This window comes from Leucoraja erinacea, chromosome 12 (genome assembly GCF_028641065.1).
Source record: "Leucoraja erinacea ecotype New England chromosome 12, Leri_hhj_1, whole genome shotgun sequence".
In the NCBI taxonomy this organism is placed as follows: Eukaryota; Metazoa; Chordata; class Chondrichthyes; order Rajiformes; family Rajidae; genus Leucoraja; species Leucoraja erinaceus.
In genome coordinates, this window is record NC_073388.1 from 596690 (window position 1) to 611459 (window position 14770).

At 49.9% G+C, this 14770-nt stretch overlaps 1 pseudogene; it reads right to left on the minus strand.

The window, feature by feature from the left end:
• LOC129701981 (diacylglycerol kinase delta-like) overlaps window positions 1-14770 on the minus strand; it is a 121927-nt pseudogene that overhangs the window by 4459 nt on the left and 102698 nt on the right.

Here is a 14770-nt window from a genome sequence, read left to right on the forward strand (position 1 = left end):
GACTCCAGAGTACATACCCAAGAAGCTCAAACACTGGAGCCAGGCACATCTGTTCCATATACCATGGACCAACACTGGTTAGCTTTTAGTCAGCCGACAGGGAAAGGAGTAATGGGACTGGCTACTGGAGGAGCCAGGGAGTAGGTTGTTTTCAGACTCTCTGGCTCTGCATCCATTTCTATCTGCAATAGAAGATTACAAACACACAACGGCTGGTGTGGGGAGATAACCTGATAAGGACAGAAGGAGTGCTGGGAGTCCTTGTCCTGCACACAGACACCCACTGCCTGTGAGTGTAGTGAATAGTCTGCTGGCTACATTTGGTATAAATGCCCCACATCCCCTGCTTAGCTTCCTCTGCTGCTTGGGGCTGAAAGGACAGACTCACCTCCTCGTCTGTGGTTTGAGTGGCTTGGCAAAGCCAATGGAGCTCTGAGAACTTCTGTAGTTCAGTCTCGACAGCGTTGAGAGCAGCCAGCAACTCCTCCTCATAGGGAGCTCCCAACTCCTAGACACACACACAACGTTGAACCAATTAATAGTGGAAACAAGGAACTGCAGATGCTGGTTTACCAGGGAAAGACACAAAGTGTTGGAGTAACACAATGACTCAAGAAGACTCACGATCTGGAAACTGACCTATCCATGTTCTCCAGACATGCTGCCTGACCCGCTGAGTTACTCCAGCACTTTGCTTGTATCCATGAAACAATGAATCGCTGGTAAAGGAAACTGATTGAAAACATTGCTGCAAAAGCCACATCATTAAAAAACTCAGCAGGACTTGATGTGGCAATGTGGATCAATATGAGGTTATCTACTTTGGTAGCAAAAACATGAAGGAAGATTACTGTCTAAATGGTGTCAAGTTGGGAAAAGGGAAGTACAACGGGATCTGGGGGGTCCTTGTTCATCAGTCTATGAAAGTAAGCATGCAGGTACAGCAGGAAGTGAAGAGAGCGAATGGCATGTTGGCCCTCATAACAAGAGGAGTTGACTATAGGAGCAAAGAGGTCCTTCTGCAGTTGTACAGGGCCCTAGTGAGACCACTATATGGAGTATTGTGTGCAGTTTTGGTCCCCAAATTTGATGAAGGGCATTTTTGCTATTGAGGGAGTGCAGCGTAGGTTCACCAGGTTAATTCCCGGGATGGTGGGACTGTCATTAAACTGAGAGAATGGAGCGGCTGGGCTTGTACACTCTGGACTTTAGAAGGATGAGAGGATATCTTATTGAAACATATATGTTTATTAAGAGTTTTGACACGCTAGAGGCAGGATACACGATCCCGATATTGGGGGAGTCCAGAACCAGGGGCAACATTTTAAGAATAAGAGGCAAGACATTTCGAATGGAGATAAGGACACACTTTTTCACACAGTTGTGATTTTGTGGAATTCTCTGCCTCAGAGGGTAGTCGAGGCAGGTTCTCTGGAAATGTTCAAGAAAGAGGGCTCTTAAAGATAACGGAGTCAGGGGATATGGGGAGAAGGCAGGAGAGGGGTACTGATTGTGGATGATCAGCCATGATCACATTGAATGGCGGTGCTGGCTTGAAGGACCATGTGACCTACTCCTGCACCTATTGGCTATTGTCTATTGTCAAGCCATGCCTGAAAGTGAAAGCAGAAAAAAATGAAAAATCATAACAGCCACCAGACAAAGGGAGGGAGAAAAGCATGAATGAACATTCAGTCCAGAGATGTGAATTAGTTTGGAAGCATGATGCTGTGATATGATCTGGGGATAAGTTTCATTAGTTCATTAAACGATAGGAGGAGAATTAGACCATTCATCCCATCAAGTCTACTCTGCCATTCAATCATGGCTGATCCATCTCTCCCTCTCAACCCCATTCTCCTGCCTTCTCCCCATAACCTCTGACACCCGTACTAATCAATGAGGCAATAGGACTGCAGAAAGCTAGAAGCCAATGCCCTGATGGTCAATGGGAACCAGTGATGTGTGTACAGGAGAAGGTGCCAGGAAATCCCATCCGCCCATTACATACCAGCAACTTGCCATCGAGCAGTGCCTTTGTCTCCGTGCAAAGGGCTTTAACACTGATGAAGATATCCACGACCACACTCCTGCTGATAGCCTGGGAGAAACACAAGGTCTGGGTAAGTTGGCAGCAGGGAGTGTGATCATTTGGTACAGATGTGGGCAGGGCAAATGCCCACCTGTGAAGAGAGATGTGTAGACCCCAGAATAGCAACACCTATGTATGTGGAGAGACAGGATGCAAACCTCACATCTATAGTGCCATCAGAGCTCTTACAGTCCAATGTTCCTCAGGCCCAGATACATGTGCTGACTTATTCATAACGGACTAATATGAAACGACACTTTTCTAAACAGTGAATGTTTCAGCTGGCAATGTACAATCTTTTGTGATTTCTATTAAAATGTCAGTGTACATTTCCAGTGAAACGAGTAAGTTTGCCTGGAATTATGAAGTCACGTCCCGTGTCCTGATGGGAACACACACACACGCACACACACACACACACACGCACGCACACACGCACGCACACACACGCACGCACACACACACGCACACACCAGGGCCACATCTACTCTTAAATATAGCCACACATTCGACTACACGCACACGCAGAGATTCACCACTCAAAAAAGTTCTTCTCATCACCCCCTTATCTAACACACTGGACCCAACATCAGGAACAATCTTAACATCCTGCATCTAGCCTGTCCAACCCCTTAAGAATTTTGTAAGTTTCTATAAGATCCCCTCTCAATCACCTAAATTCTAGAGAGTATAAACCAAGTCTATCCAGACTTTCTTCATAAGACAGTCCTGACATCCACACTCCCTCTACAATAATGTCACAAAACTGTACAACACTCCACACCAAACCTCACTGCAGTAGAACCTCCCTGCTCCTATAGTCAAATCCTTTTGCCATGAAAGCTAACATACCATTTCATTGTCCTGCATGCCTACTTTCAATGGGCACACACACACTCTCACATGCGCACACACACACACATACACACCTCACTCAAACACACACACACCCACACACACAAACCTCACACACACACATGTACAAACACACACACACACACACACACACGCACAAACACACACCCACACAAACAAACACACACCCACACACATAAACCTCACTCTCACATGCACACACACACACGCTGTTCTGGGATGTGTTTGGGATGAGATTGTGGTGTTGGGGAGAAGCTTCTCAGGGACATTCCTTACCTGTATATGTCTAAAATTGGATGGTTGCCTTGTATCAGACCCATCCTGTACCGTCGCTGGGAATGACTGACAGGCCAGTGCTCTACTGTGTACATGACCCATGTTGTTGTCAGGGAGCGCTACACTGTACAGAGAATCCTCTGGATGTTTCGAGGGACCAGGGGGCGGCACTGAGTAAACGTGACTCACCTCAGTTGTGTTTTGCTTGGACAGGACCTCACTCAGCAGGTGTGAGCAGGCATTGACTGCGTGAGCCAGCTCCTGTTCAACGAGCGCATGTCTCTCTGCCGCATGGTGCACTCTGTAAAGCAGCAATGTTACCGTCACGTTAACCCAGCACGTACAGCGCAGCGACGTACAACTGGCAGCTCGCTCACTGCAATGTTGGAGGATGCACTGGTCTCTACGCTAGTGACTGGGTCACCTTCTACAGGTCGTTTACTCCCCTCACACATAGACCCCCCCGTTCAACCACACCGACTGCTAAACATTTCATCAGAATTAATCACCATTGTTTCATTATGATCTTGTCATTGTGTTGCCAGTGTATAACTCATTTTGCATCTAGTTTAGTTTAGTTTAGATTAGATTATTGTCATGTGTATCAAGGTAAAGTGAACAGCTTTTGTTGCATGCTAACATAGAAACATAGAAATTAGGTGCAGGAGTAGGCCATTCGGCCCTTCGAGCCTGCACCGCCATTCAATATGATCATGGCTGATCATCCAATTCAGCCAGCCACATGGATTACAGCCAGGGCATCCACACTGTACATACATATGTACAACTGCATTTCGTTGTCTCTGTACTGTACACTGTACACTGCACAATGACAATAAAGGTTGAATCTGAATCTTAAACGGAATAACGTTTAGTGCAACATCAATCCGTGAAGTCCAATGAAAGATAGTCCAAGGGTCACCAATGAGGTAGATAGCAGCTAGGACCACTCTCTAGTTGTTGATAGGATGGTTCAGTTGCCTGATAACAGCCGGGACAAAACTGTCTCTGACATTTATAATGTAGACATGTAGGTTCTCCTGGCAGCCCTCAGACTGGTGAAGGCACTGGTGTACCTTGCACCTTGTGTCTTGTACTTCTTCTTGTGTGTGGTGTACACAGCCTAAAGTTGTAGGACAACTTGGTCTATTAGATTGTGCACGCTAGGTTGATTGCATTCGTCGAAACACGGCAGACCACGCGAAGGATGCAATCCCCCACCCCACCCCTTGTGTACGAACATTAGAGTGAAGGAGATGGGAGCAGGAGTTGACCAGCTGACCCTTCAAGCCTGCTCCACCATTCATCCCCATCATGGATGTTCCTCTACATCATTCCCCTTCCCCCAGCACTTTCCCCACAGCGCTCAGTTCCTGAGCAAAACCATGACGTACAGGGTAGGTAGCTGGGAACCCTACAGTGTGGATTAATATTAATGAAATGGGTTGATGACTAATTGTCTGAGCTCATAACAAATCAATCTGCATGTCTTTGGGATGTGGGAAGCAACCGGCGCACCCGGAGGAAACCCACACGGGTCACAGGGAGAACATGCTCACTCCACACAGACAGCAGCCATAGTCAGGATCAAACTCAGGTCTTTAGTGCTGTGAGTCAGCGGCTCTACCTCCTGCGTCATTGTTTCCCTTTAAGGAACTTCACTAATGATGATGGCTGTCTGATCAATAGCTGACGCATCTGATGAAGGTTAGTGGGCTCCTGGTATGTAGCCCCTTAGTTCTGGCATAAAGAGAAACAAAGTGTTGAAGTAACTCAACGGGTCTGGCAGCATCGCTGGACATCATGGGTAGCGGATGTTTTGGGTCAAGGTCTTTCTTCAGACTGATCTGGGTCCTACTGGTGATCAGGGTGAGTGAGCTCCTGGCACAGTGCCCTGGTCCTGGCTCCTACCTGGTGATCAAGGTGAGTGGGCACCTGGCACAGTGCCCTGGTCCTGGCTCCTACCTGGTGATCAAGGTGAGTGGGCACCTGGCACAGTGCCCTGGTCCTGGCTCCTACCTGGTGATCAAGGTGAGTGGGCACCTGGCACAGTGCCCTGGTCCTGGGTTATTCTACCTGGTGATCAAGGTGAGTGGGCACCTGGCACAGTGCCCTGGTCCTGGCTCCTACCTGTTGATCAAGGTCTCTGCCATCTGGGCAAACTGCTGCATGTCCGTCACCTCCTCCTCTGTGAGGAACTCCATGGATTGCTGGGAGTTCAGTCGGGGCCGAGCCAGCTGCCTCAGCGAGTCCCCTTTGCACTTCACCTCCCAGGACTTTAAGGTGCTTTCGAAAGCCTGAGGAGGAGAGAGAACGTGTGAGGAACCAGCCACATTTGTAGGTTTACCATCACATTTCAAGGTCAAAGATATCACAGCAAAATCCCCCCCATTAGCTCCTTAAATGAAGCAACGTGCTCATTCCATCTGAGGAAGTTTCCAAACCCAAAACGTCACCTATCCTTATGACAGAAATGCTGCCCGGCCTTAAGTCATGGGAGCAGAAGCAGAGTCTACTCTTCCATTCAGTCACAGCTGATCTATCTTTCATTTCAATCCCATTCTCCTGCCTTCTCTGCATAAACCTCGACACACTTACTGGTCAAGTACCTATTAATCCCCGCCTTAAAATGACCCAATGACTTGACCCAATGATTGTGTGTCCATCTCTGGTATAAACCAGCATCTACATTTGTATCCAACCCTCTCCAACCCAACATCCACCCTTCCCATTTCCTATTTACAAACTTGCTTTTCCTCATCGCCTTCATTTCCACTTTTGTACACATCCCACTCTCTGTTTCAATGGAATGAGAAGTGCTGGCCCAGCAAGAAAGATTAGATAGTTAGAAACATAGAAACATAGAAAATAGGTGCAGGAGTAGGCCATTTGGCCCTTCGAGCCTGCACCGCCATTCAATATGATCATGGCTGATCATCCAACTCAGTATCCTGTACCTGCCTTCTCTCCATACCCCCTGATCCCTTTAGCCACAAGGGCCACATTTAACTTCCTCTTAAATATAGCCAATGAACTGGCCTCAACTACCTTCTGTGGCAGAGAATTCCAGAGATTCACCACTCTCTGTGTGAAAAATGTTTTCCTCATCTCAGTCCTAAAAGATTTCCCCCCTTATCCTTAAACTGTGACCCCTTGTTCTGGACTTCCCCAGCATCAGGAACAATCTTCCTGCATCTAGCCTGTCCAACCCCTTAAGAATTTTGTGTTTCGACAAGATCCCCCCTCAATCTTCTAAATTCTAGCGAGTACAAGCCGAGTCTATTCAGTCTTTCTTCATATGAAAGTCCTGACATCCTAGGAATCAGTCTGATGAACATTCTCTGTACTCCCTCTATGGCAAGAATGTCTTTCCTCAGATTAGGAGACCAAAACTGTACGCAATACTCCGTGTGTGGTCTCACCAAGACCCTGTACAACTACAGTAGAACCTTCCTGCTCTTATACTCAAATCCTTTTGCTATGAATGCTAACATACCATTCACTTTCTTCACTGCCTGCTGCACCTGCATGCCTACTTTCAATGACTGGTGTACCATGACACCCAGGTCTCGTTGCATCTCCCCTTTTTCTAATCGGCCACCATTCAGATAATAATGGTTGGTTTGTATTGGCCTTGGTTTATTATTATCCCTGCACTGAGATGCTGTGAAGAGCTTTGTTGTTGGTGCCACCCTGGTAAATTCAAACTCAGCCTGAGCGCAAGAGGTAGTTTGTTGTGGAGATGCTCTTAAAGGCCACTAAATACATTTTTGTTGAACAACAAAACTTGTTGGTTACATGAATTTTACAGATGGAGTGTGGAGAATGATAAAATTACCACACAAGGACCAAACAGGAAGTAGAATCTCAACCCAAAACCCTTCCCTTACACCTTCGCTGCTCGACCCACCGAGTTCCTCCAGCAGTTTCGTTTTTGAGACAGGGAAAGTAAGATTTGTTTGCTTTTGATTTGTGTAATATGGTAGTGTCCAGTGTGGAGAGGTTGGGTAATCAAGGGAAGAGTGGAGGTGGACAGAACAGACTGTGAACTGACATGGCTCAAGTCCACTACAGCTTCCAAAGTCCCACCTCAATGGGTTGAAGTACCCAGAGTCAGGATCTCATAGCTTTCCACACAGTCTCAAACATCTAAGTACCAAGTTTCCCTGTTGTTATTGATCATATAGCCTTTCTGTTGCAGCCTGGAGGCGTCTTATAGCAACACAAATTATTCTTGGGCAAGGTATAATATATCATTCATAAAGACCCCTGACTCAAGTCTCAACTATTTGCCTGCATGCATTTGGAATCTGCTGGAGGACTTTCTCCATTTCACTTCTAGAAAATCCTAAGTTAGTCCACGTTACTGAAATTGTTCTAATGACTGCCTGAACCTTACGGGCCTGGGTTAAAGCAGGAAAGAAGCAGCAGTGGATATTTACCCTGTCCCGGGTCAGCATTTGGGCCCTGTTCTTGTGCTGTATCTTGATCATTCCTGGTGGCTGGATCCAGGCTTCTCCATCCACCTGCACTGGGACACCTTCGTCTCCACTGATGGTGATCTTAACCATGCGGCACTGCAAGAAAACACAGCGGGGAATAGTGAACAAGCTTTCTACCACTCAACCCCCCCCCATCCCAACATTGGGCTCCCAGTCCCAGCCAGATGTCCCTCAGCCACCATGCTGTCAGAATCCCACTCCGAATCCGGCCATTGGCTTCAAACCCCCATCTCATTCCTCCAAATACAACATGGACAGGCCAAACCTGCTCAGAAAATCTTGCAACCACAGAGTTGGATCATCAAACTCATCTCTAGCAGGTGGGTGGGAGATTGCAACCTTCACGTGGTCCGCCCTGTTTCGACGAATGCAATCAACCTGGCGTGCACAATCAAGTAAGATCAAATAGAACAAGTTGTCCTACAACTTTAGGCTGTGCACGCTGTACGCAAGAAGAAGATCTCTTGTAGGTGGAGTGTTGTACAGTTTCCAAAAATGAATCTCGGAATGGAGGGCAGTGTGTGGCCAGCAAGTGGCAGTGTCACCACTCCCAGCACAGATTCCATCCACCAAGATGCATTTACGTTGAGACTTTACAAATATGTTAGGGGGGGGAGGTGTGACCAGGGCAGAGTGTAAAAGTGCAAAGTCCACAAAACCGAGCAGAATCTGTCACTCAGACCCACATTAATCTGATGTTGCAAGCCCTTGGTTCTTACAGCAGAGATCCAAAAGTGAGGCCAATCCTGCATGAAGAAGGGTCTCGAACCGAAACATCACCCATTCCTTCTCTCCAGAGATGCTGCCTGTCCCGCTGAGTTACTCCAGCTTCTTGTGTCTTTCTTTGTATTGCACCTGCTCCTCCAGATTCACAGTCGCTGTCCCAGCTCTCCTAGTATTATCTAGGAGTATTATCGAATCTCAGTATTGTCCCCCAAAAAAACATTTTCCAATCTCGCTGCCCCTATCTGGTGCCCAGCTACAATGCACCAGTGTTATATTGTCCTTGTTTCCCTGCTATCCCCATCTTGCCTCTTTATCATGTTTTCCTGGGGTGTAGTGAGTCACACCTGTGCTACCTGAGGGCTGTCTCTTACATAGCGTCATTCAGCATGGAAACAGACCTTTCAGCCCAACGCCCACACCTCAGCCCACTACATCACTCTTGCAGCCTCCCCATCTGTTACACCAAGGTTGGCAAAGGTGTGCGTTAATGTCTGCCTCAGTCTCCCCGTAAACCAAATAGTGCCCCTTAACCCTGGCTGTTCCAGATCCCTGCTACCTGTTTATGTTCTGCCTTGTACAGTACTGGATGTGTTCTGCATTGGTCTCTGCTCACCTGAACTAACCGCTACACCTGTCTGTGGTAACCATGCCACCTACCTGTGCTATCCGGTGATACTGCAGGTTGATCACTCTGGAGACTGCCATCTGGATGCTGCCAAACACTGCCACGACCTCCAGCTTCTTGTCATCGAAGGATGGAGCTCCGTAACTCTGGAATAACATTTACAGTCACTGCCAGGGACTGGACAATTACTGACTGAGCCAGCTACACATCAACACGGGGGAGTGGAACCACAGTGGAGACACTTGTCCGTGGAGATCAGCTGCTCACAGTTCCTGCCAAATGGGATTGATCCTGATATCCAGCACTGTCTGTGTGGAGTTTACATGTTCTTCCTGTGAGAGTGTGGGAGCAGATATGGTGGAACCTTCAAGAGGTATTTAGACAGACACATGAATGGCAAGGAACGGGGGGGATATACTGTAGATATGTGTAGACAGACTAAGAATATAAGAGCAGGTTGTACGGTTAAGGGTATATGGTATAACCTTCAAGAAAAAATTTATCCTATGAAGAAAAAAAAGGGGTAATTAAGAACAACAGTCGCCATGGCTCAGTAAAAACTATAAAGGATTTTCGGGCTGAAGGCAAGGCATATAAGGTAGCCAGAGATAGTGGGAGGGTAAGAGGATGGGAAGCATTTAAAGGTCAGCAAAAAATAACTACGAGAAGATCAGTTCAACTTCGCATCATGGCCGGCATAGACATTGTGGGCTGAAGGGCCTGTTCCTGTGGTGTTCAGTTCTATTTGCTATGTTCTAGTTTGCGATGTGTTCACTAATGCCAGTGGTCAGTCAACTGAGTTACACTTCTTATCTCTGACTGGAGCTAGTCCTTCATGCATGGGTCTGGACACTGGGGTGGGGCCCTCGTGCACTGTGTGTGGGTCTGTGTACCATCTAGTGACTAGTATCACACAGTGTCTACACACACCTGCCTTCAATGGACCACATGGTTCTCAGTGTTACTCACATCATTCTCCTTTGTTCCTCCCCAGAAGTTGATTCCACCAGCGTAGCTCGGGATGTTGAGTACAGCCAATCCCTGGAGACTGGGGAGTGAGATGGAGATCCCGTCACACTGTAAAACAGAAGCACATTCACCCTGGTGGGAGCACTAGGACCGACTGACACCTGGACACGTCTATCGGCCCAGCAGTGGACGGACCAATCAGGCACAGCAATGGTCAAACAGCAGAAAGTAACAGCCCAGGTTCTAGGGGCAACAAACATACTGGTGCACACAGTCAAATGGCTGGGGAACAGAAATGAGAGTAGCCATTAGCATGTCATTTTCTGTCTGTGAGTGTGCCACGGGGCTAGAGTCACACAGTCATAGACATTGGGGATGTTTCCTGTGCTGGGAGAGTCTATGACTATAGGTCATAGCCTCAGAATGAAAGGAAGTACCTTTAGAAAGTAGGTGGGGAGGAATCTCTTTAGTCAGAGGGTGGTGAACCGTTGCTACAGAGACTAATGCCCCTGTACCCACTTAGGAAACCTGAAGGGAAACCTCTGGAGACTTTTAGCCCCACCCAAGGTTTCCGTGCGGTTCCCGGAGGTTGCAGGTGGTTGCCGGAGGTTGCAGGTGGTTGCCGGAGGTTGCAGGTAGGGAGACTGACAAAAACCTCTGGGAACCTCCGAGAACCGCACGGAAACCTTGGGTGGGGCGCAAAGTCTCCAGAGGTTTCCGTTCAGGTTTCCTAAATGATACAGGGGCATTAGTCATTGGGTATTATTACAGTGGAGATTGATACATTCTTGAATAGTTAAGGGCCTGTCCCACTTTGGTGGACTTTTTTTGGCAACAGCCGGAAAATAGGCTGTCACCACATGGTGGCGGGGTGGTGCCTGTATTATCGTGAGATGTCTCCTCAAGTGTCGTAACTTTTTCCTTATTGCCGCTGGATTTTGAAATGTTCAAAACCTTGCGGTGACTGTGGGCTTGACGTTGGCTGTCTTCTCCTGTCATAGGTGCTGTCGTAGATTGTCACCAGGATGACTCCAGGTGATGTTGGTTGTCACCGGATCATTGGCTTCAACCTACGTCAACCGGCAACAGTACCGGCGTCATGAGAAGTCTTCAGTTGTCTTCAGTTGTCTTCAGCTGTCTTCGACAGAGTTGCAGCTTGTCATAGCTTGTCGCGGATGGAGGCAAGTTGACTTTGGTTATCGTAGCTTGTCCGCTGTGTGGTTGAAGGTTGTTGTAGGTGTGGTCACGGTTGTTGTACGTGTGGTCACGGTTGTTGTAGGTGTGGACGCGGTTGTTGTAGGTGTGGTCACGGTTGTTGTAGGTGTGGACGCGGTTGTTGTAGGTGTGGTCGCGGTTGTTGTAGGCGTGGTCGCGGTATGTTGTAGGCGTGGTCGCGGTTGTTGTACGTGTGGACGCGGTTGTTGTACGTGTGGACGCGGTTGTTGTAGGTGTGGTCGCGGTTGTTGTAGGTGTGGTCGCGGTTGTTGTAGGCGTGGTCGCGGTTGTTGTACGTGTGGACGCGGTTGTTGTACGTGTGGTCGCGGTTGTTGTAGGTGTGGTCGCGGTTGTTGTACGTGTGGTCGCGGTTGTTGTACGTGTGGTCGTGGTTGTTGTAGGCGTGGTCACGGTTGTTGTACGTGTGGACGCGGTTGTTGTAGGTGTGGTCACGGTTGCTGTACGTGTGGACGCGGTTGTTGTACGTGTGGTCGCGGTTGTTGTACGTGTGGTCGTGGTTGTTGTAGGCGTGGTCACGGTTGTTGTACGTGTGGACGCGGTTGTTGTACGTGTGGACGCGGTTGTTGTACGTGTGGTCACGGTTGTTGCAGGTGTGGTCACGGTTGTTGTAGGTGTGGACGTCCCAAGTCGCGAGGAATTGTGTGGCCGATTGGCGAAGCTTGTCGCAGCTTGACGTCAGCTACGTGGTAACTTATCGTAGACATTGTCGTAGCGTGGGTCCATTTCGTCGTCCCGCTACGACTGACTGTCGCCGACAGTCGCCTAAAAAATTACCTAAGTGGGACAGGCCCTTAAGGGTGTCAAAGGTTATGGGAAGAAGGCAGGAGAATGGGGTTGACAGGGAAAAATAGATCAGCCATGATTGAATGGCAGAGTAGACTTCATGGGACGAACAGCATAATTCTGCTCCAATGTCTCATGATCATATGATACAGCATGGAAACAGGCCCTTCTGCCCGTCGAGTCTATGTCGACTATCAGCCATCCATTCACTTTTTCCTACATTAATCCCATTATCCATACCCTCCCCACAAACCCCCAACTCCCCAGTTTTTACCACTCACCCACACTAAGGCCAACACAGCGACCAATGTGCACGCCTATGGGGGTATTAGAGCACCCAGACGAAACCCAGGCAGTCACAGAGAGAATGGACACGCTCCTCACAGATAGGTCTGCGGATGCACCAAGGAGCTCATCAGAAGACCAAGGAGCTCATTCGAGGACCAAGGAGCTCATTAGAAGACCAAGGAGCTCATCAGAAGACCAAGGAGCTCATTGTAGACTTCAGGAAGTCCAGAGGCGGCACGCACACCACCATCCACATTAACGGGACGGAGGTGGAACGTGTTTCTAGCTTCAGGTTCCTGGGAGTCAACATCTCCGATGACCTCTCTTGGACCCACAAAACCTCTACTCTGATCAAGAAGGCTCATCAGCGTCTCTTCTTCCTGAGGAGACTGAAGAAGGTCCATCTGTCTCCTCAGATCCTGGTGAACTTCTACCGCTGCACCATCGAGAGCATCCTTACCAACTGCATCACAGTATGGTATGGCAACTGCTCTGTCTCCGACCGGAAGGCATTGCAGAGGGTGGTGAAAATTGCCCAACGCATCACCGGTTCCACGCTCCCCTCCATTGAGTCTGTCCAAAGCAAGCGCTGTCTGCGGAGGGCGCTCAGCATCGCCACGGACTGCTCTCACCCCAACCATGGACTGTTTACCCTCCTACCATCCGGGAGGCGCTACAGGTCTCTCCGTTGCCGAACCAGCAGGTCGAGGAACAGCTTCTTTCCGGCGGCTGTCACTCTACTCAACAACGTACCTCGGTGACTGCCAATCACCACCCCCCCCCCCCGGACACTTATTATTTTTTTAATTCAAATCGTTTGCTATGTCGCTCTTCAAGGGAGATGCTAAATGCATTTCGTTGTCTCTGTACTGTACACTGACAATGACAATTAAAATTGAATCTGAATCTGAATCTGAATCTAGGTCTGAGGATGGATCAGCAGCATACATATGAAAGCCCTCTCTACACACCCATTGTGTAGGGAAGGTGCAGCATAGATGAGACTATAGATAAACTTGTTTTTCATCTCCTACTCGGTGAAGTGACGTCCCTTAACCCATCACGTTCCTGCTGTATTCCTGAGTTAGCCAGGGCCAATTACACTGGGATTTCCAGAGTGCAGGTGAATCAGGAAGTGCGGGTGAATCAGGTTAGTGAGTGGTCCTGCAAACCCCTGCCCCAGCCATCCCTGGCAAGCAGCTCCCTACCTCCAAATGGACTCGCTGCTCTAAGTTCTTGTACGTTCTCTGGAGAAGTTCTTTGGTGCCGAGGACTCCGTACAACATCATGTTCTTGGTTCGACTTCTGGTCAGAGGAAGCACAATAGAATTTAACACCACAATGTGTCCAGGCCCTGTTTGGTAACGGTTGCACCATTCACACAAGCACGCTCTGGAGTAGACCTTCAGCAGTCTTTGTCCATGCACACAAGACATGGAATCTGGGCCAAGTTAGTTACAACAGGCACATGGACAATTGTCAGAGTTAGGCTCAGATCCGTGTGCCTGGCTCCGTGCAGGGAGGGGTATCCTGGAACAGCCCTCGATCAATGATTGAAACACCAGGACACATGGAGTGGGGGGTGGGGGGGGGGGGCAGGGGAGGACTGCATCAGTCCTTCACATGGCAGAGGCAAGACTGGGCCAGACCTGGACTGGTCTGGGTTCTGTCACACGAACAAGGAGCAGGACTCAGGGGGAGGGAGTGAGACTGGGGCCAAGGGGGAGAGTGAGACTGGGGCCCCAGGGGAGAAGGTGAGAGTGGGTCCCAGGGGAGGGGTCCATGGAGGGGTCCATGGAGGGGTCACGGCGGGGGGTCACGGCGAGGGGTCACGGCGGGGGGTCACGGCGAGGGGTCACGGCGAGGGGTCACGGCGAGGGGTCACGGCGAGGGGTCACGGCGAGGGGGTCACGGCGAGGGGTCCATGGAGGGGTCACGGCGAGGGGTCACGGCGAGGGGTCACGGCGAGGGGTCACGGCGAGGGGTCCATGGAGGGGTCACGGCGAGGGGTCACGGCGAGGGGTCACGGCGAGGGGTCACGGCGAGGGGTCACGGCGAGGGGTCCATGGAGGGGGTCACGGCGAGGGGTCCATGGAGGGGTCACGGCGAGGGGTCACGGCGAGGGGTCACGGCGAGGGGTCACGGCGAGGGGTCACGGCGAGGGGTCCATGGAGGGGTCCATGCGAGGGGTCACGGCGAGGGGTCACGGCGAGGGGTCACGGCGAGGGGTCACGGCGAGGGGTCCACGGAGGGGGTCACGGCGAGGGGGTCCACGAGGGGCACGGCGAGGGGTCACGGCGAGGGGTCACGGCGAGGGGTCACGGCGAGGGGTCCATGGAGGGGTCACGGCGAGGGGTCCATGGAGGGGTCACGGCGAGGGGTCCATGGAGGGGTCAC